The 14083-nt window shown below is 40.0% G+C and overlaps 1 long non-coding RNA gene across 5 annotated transcripts in view; it reads right to left on the reverse strand.

The window, feature by feature from the left end:
- Positions 1-14083, reverse strand: part of LOC118006501 — a 65606-nt gene that overhangs the window by 46516 nt on the left and 5007 nt on the right. For 3 of the 5 annotated variants that reach the window (XR_004678096.1, XR_004678095.1, XR_004678093.1), the window contains one exon: positions 13902-13968. This is a non-coding gene — a long non-coding RNA (uncharacterized LOC118006501). Of the gene's footprint in view, positions 1-2389; positions 2745-12211; positions 13969-14083 lie in introns of those variants that run through there. The other 2 variants (XR_004678097.1, XR_004678094.1) reach the window with 2 other exon arrangements.

A 14083-nucleotide genomic window follows, 5' to 3' on the forward strand; every position in this document is an offset into this window, starting at 1 on the left:
TGTTAATCGACTGCTTTGCTAAGGCTTCCAGTCAACAGTAGGCTATTAGTAGTTAAGTTTTGAGGGAGTCAAAAGTTATACACAGGGATCATATATGTTTGTGCGGGGGGTTGTTCAAGGGTTAACTGTATGTATATAGCTAATGCGTCTACGTCATTCAAAAGTCAAAGACTTCTAAGAGTATACAGTGAAGGGGCGCCTGGGTGGCTCAGTTGGTTAAGCGACTGCCTTCGGCTCAGGTCATGATCCTGGAGTCCCAGGATCGAGTCCCACATCGGGCTCCCTGCTCGGCAGGGAGTCTGCTTCTCCCTCTGACCCTCCCCCCTCTCATGTGCTTGCTCTCTCTCATTCTCTCTCTCTCAAATAAATAAATAAAATCTTAAAAAAAAAAAAAGAGTATACAGTGAACAATTTTTTCCCACCCATAGAAACCATTACTTGTTTCTTGTGTATCCTTCCAGAGATATTTAATGTACTTGAATATTAGAAAATACATTGATAACTTGAAAGGAGTGTAATGAACACATTATTCAAAAAGGTGTGGACAAGGTAAGAGGAAATGACATGGAGTGATAAAACATCTAGGGGCTAACCACAGAAGCTAGAAGTCAGAAGGGGCAGAGAGATGGAGAAAAATTACTAGAATCTAGAGACAGCTGTCAGTGAGGGCTCCCGAGCATGAGCAATGGCCTTCGGTGCAAGGTCACAGTCATGCCAACCCAGGGCCAGGTTAACTATCCCTCATCCCATCTCCAACCAGCCTCTCCCATTGGCTGAACCCAACTGGAAGCCAGAGGATGAGGAACCAGTTCATGTTCAGATCTATAAAGAGACAAAGTTCAAAGACAATCTTTGCATGGTTTCCTCAGAGCCCATCCAGGCTAGTGTTCACCAAAGGACTGTTCACAAACCACTGGTTGTGCACAATATAGTTTAAGGTGAGACAAGGATGAATGTTCATAATTTGAAAAATTTTTGAAACAATCACAAACTGAACAGAAAATTTATAGGTACAGAAAGAATATTTTTTTTTCCTGAGCCATTTGAGAGTAAATGGTCAACCTAAAGCCCCATTACCACCAAATTCTTTAGTATGTTTCCTATAAACAAGGGCATTTTCCCAGTGCAACCACCAAAGTCAGGATACATTATTACCATTCAATCCTCAGACTTTGAAACCTAATTCCCAATGTGATGATATTAGGAGGTGGGACATCTGGGAGGCGACTGGGTCGTGAGTGGGGAGCCTTCTTCGTGAGGTTAGTGCCCTTATAAAAGATGCCACAGAGAGCTTCCTTGTCTCTTCTGTCATGTGAGGTTTTGGTGAGGATACAGCCATCTAATGAACCAGGAAACGACTCTCACCAGAGAGTTTGATCCTGAACCTACCAGCACTTTGATCTTGAACTTTCCAGCCTCCAGAACTATGAGAAATAAAGTTCTGTTGTTTATAAGCCACCTAGTCTATGGTGTTCTTTTATAACAGCCTGAATGGACCACAACAAAGAATTACATATGGCAGAAGGCATATGGTGTTAGAGCAGCCAAGCTAGGTGGAAAAGATTCAGAAAGCAGTTCTAAGAAACATATTTCTTCGTTGTAAAGGCACATACCAACTTCTTAGTTCCTGAGAGGCTATTGCAAAAAGAGCCAAATAATTGTAAAGAAAAACAAGAAAGTACCACATGGCAGTGAAAGTTTGGTGGTGTTGATGATTTATTGAACTAGAGGGCAAGCAAGCCATCAATGCTTAGAGCTAAAATGGAATCTCTAACTATACGCTCACACACACCACTTTCTTATTTTCAATAAGCCACTTGGTTACAATATTAAATGTCTTGGAATTTAAGCATTGGACACTTGTCAGAGAGGCAATGACAGACTAATATAGCAACTGATGCTGAAGTTTGACAGCAGGTTGGTGAAACTACTTGGAAAATGTTTCTTTCTGTACAAAGGAAGAATGAAGTTCAAAGGAAATTTTAACACAGACACTAAGAAAAACAATTTTGGAAAGACGGATAATTCCCCAGAAAGTTATTCAAGAGCAGTAACAGGAAGCATTTAACAAACTGGCAACGGAGCAGAATGTGAAAATCTCTTGTTTTTAATTTCTTTAAAATATACAGAATCAAACTGTTCCAATTAAAGTGAGTAGCTAAAGTGACAGGTTTTATAGATCAATGTCTCTGTGGTTTCCACATTCTGACACCCAAAGAGGACTATTTATTGTAATTATTTGAAACAGTTGTAAACTGTGTCTTACACCAAGAAATAACTGAATTTTCTCTTTAATAGAAATGTATACATTGCACTTATTTAATATATGATATTGACCCTGATAATGATATTGGATTTTTTAAACTATCCATTTCTTTTAGAGATGAGATCTTTACAGATGAAATGATAGGATGTTTCAGATTTGCTTCAAAATTGTCCCGTGGAATGAAGGAAATTAGATAATCATACAGATGGTGTAACATTGGCCAGGAATATATCATTGTTTAAGTTGAGTGATGACTATGTGGGCTCCTTATACTACCGTTTGTTACTTCTGTATAGGTTTGAAATTTTTCATAATACAAAGTTAAAAAAAAGATTAGACCCCTTAGGTAAGAGGCTAGGGAGTTGTAGTGGTTTCGATGGTCACAGTTTCTAGACAGTTGAGCTTAGACTATTTCTCTTGGTCTCCGGACACGGCCTGTGGGGCATCTCCTCTGTGCTGATGCTGCTTCCAAGGCCACCTGCAAAAATGAGCATGGCCTGCATATCGTTGAATGACTGCCAGTTTGCAAAACAAAGTCACCCTTTTGGTGGGTGACACATTCAATCCTTGGAAAGGTAAAGAAACAAAACGTGGGTGCATATTAAGGGGTCTTTAACCTACATATATTTACCCTTGTCTCACACTAAGTCCAGGGCTGTGGGTCTCCCATGACTCTGTTTTCCTAGGCATGGGCTGTTCTCACCTCCAAGGCAGGTGTTTTCTTGACTCAGAAGTCTCCCACCAACCTTTACCAGGGATTCTGCTAAAACATCTAATTGCTTCAGACAAAACCATGAAGACTTTGGAATAAGCCCTTTCTGAATAACCTGTTTAAAAATAGATGTATTCCTTTTGATACATGGACTTCTTCCAAATCAGTCTTCCCCACTCCAAGCTTCCTTGATTCCCTCTGTCTCTGCCCATGTTTTCATGTGAGTCCATCTGTTTGACAGAATCTAAAACATGTCTGGAGTCCGAGCTGCAGGGAAGTTTGGGATATGTAACTTTGTAGCTTTCCAGCCTTTACAACCTAGAAGGAGGCTGTAATGGGACTTGAGTGAGTCATTCCACTCTTTCTAACAGACCACTGAGAGCAGGGAGAGTTCAGGGAGGAGAATGAAAAGGTGAAGCTACAGAGAATTGGGAGAACCTGGGGTCATAGAAATGATGGCAAGATGGTATATGAAGAAGTGAATCGTTAATCACTTAAATTAAATGATGCAGAAAAACACCATACAAAAGGTAAAGAATCTACTGAATTGGGCAATAACCATAACCCCACAAACATTGGAATGGTGAAAAGATAAGGTAGAAACAAGGAGGCCTAAAATAGTCCTCTTTCCAGAACGTTGGTTGGAAAGGGGAGGGGAAGGATGTGGTTACCATCCTTGGGTTCTTGTGTAACAGTGAATCATTCCTCACTAAGGGATTCATAAACTTGGTCTGCCCTGAATTGACTAGAAAGTCTTAATTTATCTCTTCTTTATCATTTTTTTTAAACTTGTCCTTTCCTTGTTCCCTGAATCAAGGATCTTCTTCTTGGGTCTCCCAAGTCTTCTTGGGAGTCAACAGAAGTCACTCTCAAATGCCCTGTGCATTTTCTTATTGTCAAACTATCACAGCCCATAGCTGTGGGAAAAGTCCCCCAAACCACTGCCATCGCTGTCTGGGCTCCCCTTGTTCTCTGTCCCACACAGCCTGCACCTCATTACCTCCTGGCCAGGGCCTTCTCTCCTGCTCACTTTCTTTGTCCTACAATTCGTACTAATTCTCACGTTGTGCTCACAGAGCTCAGGCTTCACAGTCTTCCAAGTCAAACCATGGCCTCGGGGCATTGGTACGCACAGCCAATGATCTCCCAATATCCATCTTCCCTTCTTCCTTTTAGTGAAAAAACCTCCGATTTTTACCTGTGCCTAAAGAGAGACTAATTTCTTGGCTTCTCAAGCAGGTAGATAGGCAATTACATCTGAACCCAAGGGAGTCTCTCTCCCCCTTCCACCCGGTGGAGAAAGGGGTTAGCTGGAATGTTCTTGGAAGTTGGGTATTTCCCATGTCAGGGCTGCCCTCCCTACCCAGACCGCTCACCTCTAGACTGTAAATGAGAAGGAGATAAATGTAGGTTTTAAGTAAACCTCAGCAGTTTGTCTTAGGCTGCCCCTTATACCATACATATCGCTCTCCTTGGTGACAAAGGCTGTGTGGTCCAGCTGCAGCAGGACGTGCAGGACTGGCTTCACGATGACCACTGTGTCTGCTGCTCTGACCTCCATGATTTGTTCTCTCCTCTTATCGGCTCCTCTGACTAGAACAACATCTAAAGATGTTTCACATCTATTATGACATTTGGAGATTTGGGGGCAAGAATGAACAGGACTTGGTAGGATTCTTCTGGAAGCTTTGTCGCCTTGGAAACAATATACACGTTGTCCATGAGTTTCTGACATTGGCCTCAGTTAGCTTGCAACGATTCCAGGCTCTACCACTTAATAGTAATGCTATCTAACCTTTTTGTGTCTCTGTTATAAAATAGGTATTAGCATCACTGTACCTGTCTCCAAAAGTGGCTATGACAATAGTTTTAAGTGAATGCAGTTACATTATCTTACTTTTGCCTGGTTTAGGACAAAATATAGCCATTTGAACCTCTCCCTGGGTCTTGGAAAAGTCTGTGCCATTAGCTTCCCAGTAAACTGATCTCTGTCTACCTTACAGGGTCATGACAGGGTGACACAAGATAGACCCGGGGCCACTAGCCCATAATGCACATTTTGACCCCCTCCTCCCCAGACTGACAGAGAGCTTGACTTGGCCAGCTGAGCAAGGCTAGATTTCAGCCCTCACTCTTGCCCTTGGCTGGGAGCCTTCAGCATTGCAAAAACTCAAGGCTGGTTGACACACTGCAAGGTGGTGCGCTCCACCAAGTGTCCAGCCAACGGGGTGGAGTAGGTGGGAGCGAAATTCAAGTCGCCTTCTCTCACCAACTTGTGTGTCTCAGCATGCAGGAACTCATGCCTGAGAAGAGGGCAATTTTGGCTTCACACAAAGGCTCTGGCTCCCTGCCAAGTCCTGCACCCACTTTTCGCTAATAAGCACAGAAGTAGCTTAGAGTTGCGGGTGGCCCAGCAGATGACACAGGGGCATGTGGTGGCAATCCTGACAGATGGCTCACACGCAGCCCTCTGCAATACGAAGGGTCTCTTCTGGGCCCCCTAGTCTTTCCTCCCAGGGTAACCTTCTGCTTACTTGCTCAATCTTGTAGAACCCACGGCCATTTCAAAGGTTGATCTGCACAGTTTCAAGGAAGTAGTTAGAAACCTAAGTTGCTCCAGGGAATTGCTTTACCAGTGTGTCCCTGTGCTCTATGGAGGGTCTGCACAAGACACCACTTTGGGGGATTTGGTCAGCTTCCGTGGCTGTCTGCATTGGCACACTGCTGGGAAGGAATGCCGGGCTGCACCACCTGGGGAACACCCTGACTTCATTTATGGCCAAGATGAGCTAGAGGGCTGTTCCTGGCCAGTACCAGAGCCTGGGGGTGGGGAGTGGGTGGCCAAGCATCAGTATCTGTGAGGTCAGACCTGTCTTTTGGCGCCAAGGTGGGAAGACAACAAATTCCTTAAGGAGCCTGTTCTCTAGACAGCTGGTGGCCACTAGAGGGCTCTACAGGGGTTGTGTCTCTGTCTCTGTCTCTCTCTCTCTCACCCCAGCGTGTCCGCTATGAGCTGAGAGGTTTACTGAGCCGCTTTGGACCTTACCGGGCCTGCTAAGGGATTAAGAGGGATGGTTATCTTTTACAGGTTAGGTTATGAAAGCAGAAGCGGGAGAGCAGATGCCTGGCTCACCACTACCACAACCCCCCCCCCCCCCACTTTATTTCTGCTGAGGGAGTTACCTGAGGCAAAGGGACTTCTTAGAAGCTCAATTTCTCCAAAGTAAACATGTATTTAAATTTTTGATAATATAAAGGTTGACCAACTTATACTCCCACCAACAGCATTTGAGAATTAACTGTTGCCCCACACTCTCATTAACACTGGACATGATCAATCTTGTAAATTTTCCAACACAATGGGTTCCAACACAATGGGTTAAAAATACACATTGAGCAAATTTCCTTGTTTTTTAATGAACATCTATATTTTGTCTTATTTCTATTCTCTTAATGTTCCTTGCCTTGTATGGATAATAAAAAATAATATTTATTTTTTAATCCACAAGATCTCCCTGCTCAAAGGAAAAATGACTTTCATGTAGTCCTTTCCTACCAAAACATCCAACCATCTTGGCCTAGCCCTCATTCTCTCCCGAATATACTGTGGCTGTCTTCCTACAAGGACAATGCTCACCATGTAGATTGCTCTGTTCTCATAGTTTTGTGACTGAGCCTATCAATATGTGAATACTGTCCACTTTAGATTAAAACCACCTAAAGGGCAGACCTGGTTTGCTGATTTGCTCGGTTCAGCAAAATGTATACTATGTGGTAAGCGTTGTAATTGGCAAAGATAGGTTTCAGACTTGGCTTCTCCTTCCCAACACAATAAATCTAATATGCGATTCTGGTCACAGTTAATGTGTTAAACGGGATTTGGCTAGCATCTATGCTATGAGGAAAACTAAACACTAAAGCAGAGAGCTGCCCTCTGCTGATTCAAGGGAAAAAAAAAGGCTTACTAGCATCATGAGTTCAAATTCATAGTCTGTAGCAACTTATAAAGGAATCTGAAGTGTCAGCTCTGGTTTCAGATGCTCTGAGGATTTCTTCTCCACTTAGGAAAAAAAAAGCCCTTTTTTTTAGATTATACAATTTTTTAGATTATACATATTCCTTTTCTTTCATATGATAACTGAGGAAAATCAGTCATTTCTTCAAAAGTATAAGAAAAATGACTGATAACCCTACCGTGTAAAGATAACCACAAATAACCTATTTTATATTTCCTTCTCATCTGTATAAGCATGCATACACATATATAAATATTATGTTTTCCGAAGTTAGTAACATAAGATTCTGTATCTTGCTCGCTTCACTGAACACTAGCATTTTCCTGTCATTAAATACTCTTTGAAACCTCATGTCTCATGGCTGAATACTTCACTATAAAGGTACGTCGTTAATTTATTAACCAAGTTCCTTCTGTGCCCAGACAACGTCTTCATGCCTTCCTGCTCCTGCTTCCTCTTCTTGGACACAGGATGCCTCCCTTGCGGTTCGGTTGGCACCATGTGGCTGAGGTCTAGCCAGTGGAATATGGGAGAAAGTGGCCCTGGTCTTGCCTTCAAGCCAGTCTGCGTCATCGTCCCTCCCTCTCTTCTCCTACTGCAGCAGTTCGGGCAGCCCCGCGTCCACGAGGCATGGCTATCATCGGGAAGCAGCCTCCATCCTAGAGGCACCACTTGTAAGAGGGGAGAACATCAACTGGCATCAGATAGGACCTGAGTGAAAATCAAACCTGTGTGTGCTCTTGCACACAGCCTAGGGGGGCCTTAGGTGAAGATAACGTAAGACCTGTAAGTTGTTCCCAACTTTCCAGTATTGTAAGTAAATAGCAACATCTTGGTTATTGCCAATTGTGTTGCTATAATAAGTAAGACCTGGTAGGATTTTCCCCCTATTTTAAATAAGCAAATAGTTATGATTAGAAACTCAGGTCTGTCTGTTCGTGATGGATAAAGCCCACAGTTGCCAAGCGTGGCCCAATTACACACTACATTCAGATCAGTGTGTCCCATTTTTGGGAGGGAGTCATCATAGCATTTTAAATTTTAATTTTTCTTGGGCGCCCGGGTGGCTCGGTCAGTTAAGCGTCTGCCTTCAGCTCAGGTCATGATCCCAGGGTCCTGGGATCGAGTCCTGCATCAGGCTCCCTGCTCGGTGGGGAGCCTGCTTCTCCCTCCCGTACTCCCTGCTCGTACTCTCTCTCGCTACCTTTGTCGCTATCTCTCTCTCAAATAAATAAATAAAAATCTTTTAAAAATTTTTAATTTTTCTTACTAAATAATATATTTATGTACACACAAATTCAAAAGATACAAAAGGGTAGAGTCAAAACTCTCCCCTCTGTTCCTCAGTCACCTAGTTCTCTTCCCCAGAGGCAATTAATTTGGTTTCTTCTATGTCCTTAGAGAGATTATAATTGATTACAACTTGCATGTAACAACCAAAATAAATAACAAATAAGGTCCCTTCTCAGTCAAGTAGGGCATTCTTTGATTTTTAAAATTATTACTTTTTATGGTGGATATTCCTGCTATAAACATTGGGGTGCAGGTGCCCCTTCAGATCACTACGTTTTGTATCCCTTGGGTAAATACTTAGTAGTGCAATTGCTAGGTGGTAGGGTAGCTCTATTTTAAATTTCTTGAGGAACCTCCATACTGTTTTCCAGAGTGGCTGCACCAGCTTGCATTCCCACCAACAGTGTAAGAGGAGGTTCCCCTTTCTCCGCATCCTCACCAACATCTGTCATTTCCTAAATGGTAATTTTAGCCATTCTGACTGGCGTGAGGTGGTATCTCGTGGTTTTGATTTGTATTTCCATGATGCCAAGTGATGCGTAGCATTTTTTCATGTGTCTCTTGGCCATTTGTATGTCTTCTTTGGAGAAGTGTCTGTTCAGGTCTTCTGCCCATTTCTTGACTGGATTATTTGGAGGGTATTATACTAAGTGAAATAAGTCAATCAGAGAAAGACAATTATCATATGTTTTCACTCATATGTGGAATATAAGAAATAGCACAGAGGATCATAGGGGAAGGGAGGAAAAACTGAACGGGAAGAAATCAGAGAGGAAGTCAAACCCTGAGAAACTCATGACTCCAGAAAACAAACTGAAGGTTGTGAAAAGGGAGGTGGGTGGAAGAATGGGGTAACTGGGTGGTGGGCATTAAGGAGGGCACGTGATGTGATGAGCACTGGGTGTTATACGCAACTAATGAATAATTGAACACTACACCAAAAACTAATGATGTACTACTATATGTTGGTTAACCTGAACTTAAATAAAATAAATAAAAATAAAATTATTACTTTTTAAAAATAAAAACATTCATGACAAAAAGCCAGTCTACACAGACAGGTCTAAAATGAAAGCACAAGACTCCCTTACACACCACACCTCATTCTTAGACCTTCTCCCCAAGAAAAACCACAGTTACCGATTTCTTATAATCCTACTCAAACATTCTTATGTATCTATCTCAAAAACATTAACAAATTAAATAGGTGCATAGACATACCAAATACACATTTCTGACTTTTATTTTTTTCACGTAAGTATATATCTTGAGTGTTATTTCCGTAGCAATACCTACAGATAGATTTCTTTCTTTTGAAAGGATAAATCATAAAGTTTTCCATCTTCTATTGGAACATCTTTAGGCTGTTGCTGGTTTGCTGCTATTACAATGTCCTATTTTCCCCCTAGAATCCCCCCATTTTCCCCACAATGTTTTTTTAATGAGTGTTGGAGTGTGTATGTTTGCGTGTGTGTATTACAATTCTGCAACTATGAACGTTTGTAAGCCTAAATTTCCAGTCGCATAGAACATTCTGTCTTTCTAAGAACAGGGGAGAGCTTCAAAAGAAATTGTCATTCTTTTTCAGAAAGTTTACACCTTCATCTTTAGGCATCATTTTCCAAAAATTTTGAGGAAGACAAGTTCTTATTTTTATTTTTGCTACAAGATTTAATAACATTGCCTGAATAACATTTCTCTCCTTTTTGGGTGTTTCATCTTATTCTAGTCTAGCACGGTTATTTTGTATTGAATTTCAGCGAACATTTCTCCTAAAATGCCTTGGGTGTGTGGAAAGTACCTGAGCATTATTCCAAAGTGACTAAGCATCATCTGATATTTGGTAATGGACAAAATAATTGCTGTTGTGTTAGAACTGGATGAAGATGGTGACATTTGAGAAGCTGAGAAGCTTGAATACAGAAGTGAGTGCCTTTGGGAAGTTTTCATTTCAATCTAGGTGAAATTAAACACAATGGAATCATGAAGATGAAGATATGGCTTACTGTAACTCCCTCAAATAAATTTGTTTTTGGCATTTGAACAAAGTTTAGAGGAAATACAAAGGTAAGTTTGACCATTCCTCTTTGTTGCTTAAAACTCTGTCCTTTATATTATAGTGCTATTGATACGTATAAATCTTCATTCTAAAGTGATGTTTAAGACAACAGATTGACCTTACATGATTTCAGTAGGTTCTCATCAATTTCCAGATTGAAGTCAGAGGCAAGTATATTTCAATTGTTTTAAAAACTAGACTATTTCCAGAATATTTTATTGGAAAGAAATCTAACATGGCAAAGGAAAGGAGTTCACACAACTTTCCCTCAACAAGCTAGTCACTCAGCAGGTGAAAATACAACTACAGGAGTGCCACTTTTAGTCATTGATGGGTAACTCCTTCTTAAACGGACCCTCCTTCACATAACAATATAAAGCACGAGAAAAAGTATTTTTATTTTTTATTATTTTTTTTTAGAAAAAGTAACTTAAAAAACCCACATCTAAATCAAGTGGAGAATAACCAACAGCAGAAAGATTTTCGGGGTGGAGAGGGGTGGGTGTCAACACTTGGAGGAAGGGAAAGAGTCGGTTTCCTACATTTTATAACCTTTAGTCTGAGACTGACCCAAGTCTGTGTAGTCAGGGGGGTGTCTAAAAACTCTGTTAGAAAATACACAATATTTCTGGCTTAAAGAACCAGAGGTCAGAGTTTGGGGCAACCATACCTTTTGGAAAGTGACGGAGGAAATTGCAGAAAAGAGAGAGCTAGAGAGTTTAAAGTCTACATCATGCATAATATCTGAAACGTGCTTATGCAAGAGAAACTCAAAGCAGCCCAGCTAAGCCCCAAAAAACTGAACTCGGACTAGAGCTACTATTTACTGAAAGCAACATCAAGTTTGCAGCTTTCGTTTAACCATGTGAATTGTCCATTTAAAAAGAAAACCAATGCCATTGGCAGAATATAACAGAATCCAGTCTTCATAACATTAGCTTTACAATGTTCAGGTTACAATCCAAAATTACTTGGTAACACTTCAATAAATAAATAAGTAAACAAACAAACAAACCAGGAAAATGTGATCTGTTCTCATAAGAGAAACAATCAATGGAGACTGACTCCATAATTATCTAAATACTGGAATAATCAAGCAATGCTTTAAAAAAGCAGCAAGTATAACAACGCTCAATGAGGTAAAAGAAATATGCCCACAGGAACTAAAAAATAGGACGTATCAGTAAGGAAATAGAAAATATTTTAAAAAGAATAAATAAATAAAAATTCTAGAACTGAAATATACATCTTTTTTTTTAAAGATTTTATTTATTTATTTGAGAGAGAGAGAATGAGAGAGAGCACATGAGAGGGGGGAGGGTCAGAGGGAGAAGCAGACTCCCTGCCGAGCAGGGAGCCCGATGCGGGACTCGATGCGGGACTTGATCCTGGGACTCCAGGATCATGACCTGAGCCGAAGGCAGTCGCTTAACCGACTGAGCCACCCAGGCGCCCTGAAATATACATCTTTTAAACAAAACTTGCTGGATAGAATTAATAACAGAATGAAGATGGTGGGAGAGAAGTCAGCAAACTTAAAGATAATTCAATAGAAATTATCTAGTGTGAAAAACACAGAGGGAAAAGATTTAAAACAATAGAGGGGCACCTGGCTGGCTCAGTTGGCAGAGCATGTGACTCTTGATCTCAGAGTCATGAGTTAGAGTCCCACACTGGGTGTGGAGCTCACTTAAAAAAAATTAATAGAGCCACATGTGTATTTGTGACTATATGAAGAGATCTAGCATATTTGTAACTAGAGTCTCAGAAAGAGATGAGAAAGACAGTGGGGCAGAAAAAACATTTCAAGAAGTACTGAAAATTGCTCACATATGGTAAAGGACAAATTTGCAAATTCAAGAAGATTTGCAAATGCCAGGCAGGATGAATAATGACAAACAACACATTATATATACACAGTGATCTGAATAACTGATGATATATCAGAAACAATGGAGGCCAGAAAACCATAGAACAACGTCTTTAAATTGTGGAGTTAAAAACATCATCAACCCCAAATCCTATATCCAACAAAAATATCCCTCACGGATGAAATGAAATAGACATTTTAAAATAAAACCAAGAGAATGTACTCCAATGGATCTGCACTAAAACAAAAATGCTAAAGGCAGTTCTTAAGGAAATGAGATCAAGTGGAAAAGTAGATCTTTGAGAAGGACTGAAGAATACTGAGCAAGGTAAATATGTGGGTAAATATAAAAGACCATTTGTCCTTTTAATTTCTTTAAAATACATATCACATTGCAGGTTTTATTTTGTTGTGGATATAATACATTTTACAACTATAATGTAAAGGACAGGTGGTGCGGTTAAATGCACGTATTAGGTGAAATAGTACAATATTATCTAAAGTAGACACTGAAAATTAGTCTATATATTGTAATTCACAGAGCAAACACTAAAAAATCGTACAGAGGAATAACAAAAACCAAAGACAAATTAAAATAGAATTCTAAAATATATTCACATAAACCAGAGGGAACAAAAAAGAAAACATATAGTAAAATGGTAGGCTAAACCCAACCATATCAATAAATGCCTTAAACAAAAGTGTGCTACACACTCTCTATCAAATTAAAATGTAGAGACTATCAGATTGAAGTTTTTTAAGAGTCCCAACTACATATTGTCTGTAAGAGATGCTATTTAAAATATAGATAGGAATGTAGACTTATTTCAGATTAGGTTTGGCAAATAGCTTTCAAAAGTCCCAAAAGTTCCCATCAAATTCTCTCCAAGTACTATCCCCATTGTATTAATGCTCTATCCTTTAGCATTAACTACGTCACTCATATTTGCTAATTCTCATAAATGCGAGCCAAGAGAATAAAAGCAGTGATCTAAACAAACACATATTCAACATTCTCCCTAAGCCCATGGGGGGGAAAAGTAAAAGATCCAGAAAGTTCTCTCACTGTCTGGTTTCTGATGATTTCTAGAACACAGTGTGAATACAATTAGAATATCCAGGAGAGGGTAGGAGGTGTAAAATTGATCAATTAATCCATCAATCAATCGATCAATATCTAGTTCAAACAAAAAACTCTTTTAGAGCTAGTAAGGATAATGTTATCCCTCACTGAAATTCACTTAGCAGGCACTGAAAGGAAAGCAATTCATAATTAAGTAATTATAAGGAATCCCCTGAAATTATAAAATGTGAACGTTCCATGTGGTTCTCTAACACTCAACATCTTGCTTCGCCATTGCTGGGTCCATTTTATATATATGAAGCTGGAAGTGATAGATGTCTCTTAACTAACCAAGCTTTATGATGTATCAGACTAAAAAATTTTCTGGAGTCCTATTTAGTTTTTCACGAGAATACATTTACAAAATAGTATTTTCATTTCCATTAAGTTTTCTTAGAAACAATGCCAGTATCACCCACAATCATACTTTAAGCAGCAACATCATAGCAGCATACTTTATGACCTAAAAGTGAATCTTTAAAATATCAAATGTGATATATTGCCCCCCAAATAGAGAATTCTTATCCATGAGGGCAATTATGGATCAGCATCTCCTACTTACCTGATGAAGCCCCTTTCTTCAGGAAACTCCCAGTTCCTTCCAACTCCATCAGGGTGGTTACCAAACACTGCCAAACATGTAATTTTAGATATTTGTAGTAGTTGAACAAACAGAATCGTGATTATATTTCACAATTCACATAACTGATTTCTATACCCATACCCAGATCTATAGCTAGTGTC

The sequence above is a fragment of the Mirounga leonina genome, unplaced genomic scaffold (genome assembly GCF_011800145.1).
Source record: "Mirounga leonina isolate KUSES-001 unplaced genomic scaffold, KU_Mleo_1.0 Mir_97, whole genome shotgun sequence".
Taxonomy (NCBI): Eukaryota; Metazoa; Chordata; class Mammalia; order Carnivora; family Phocidae; genus Mirounga; species Mirounga leonina.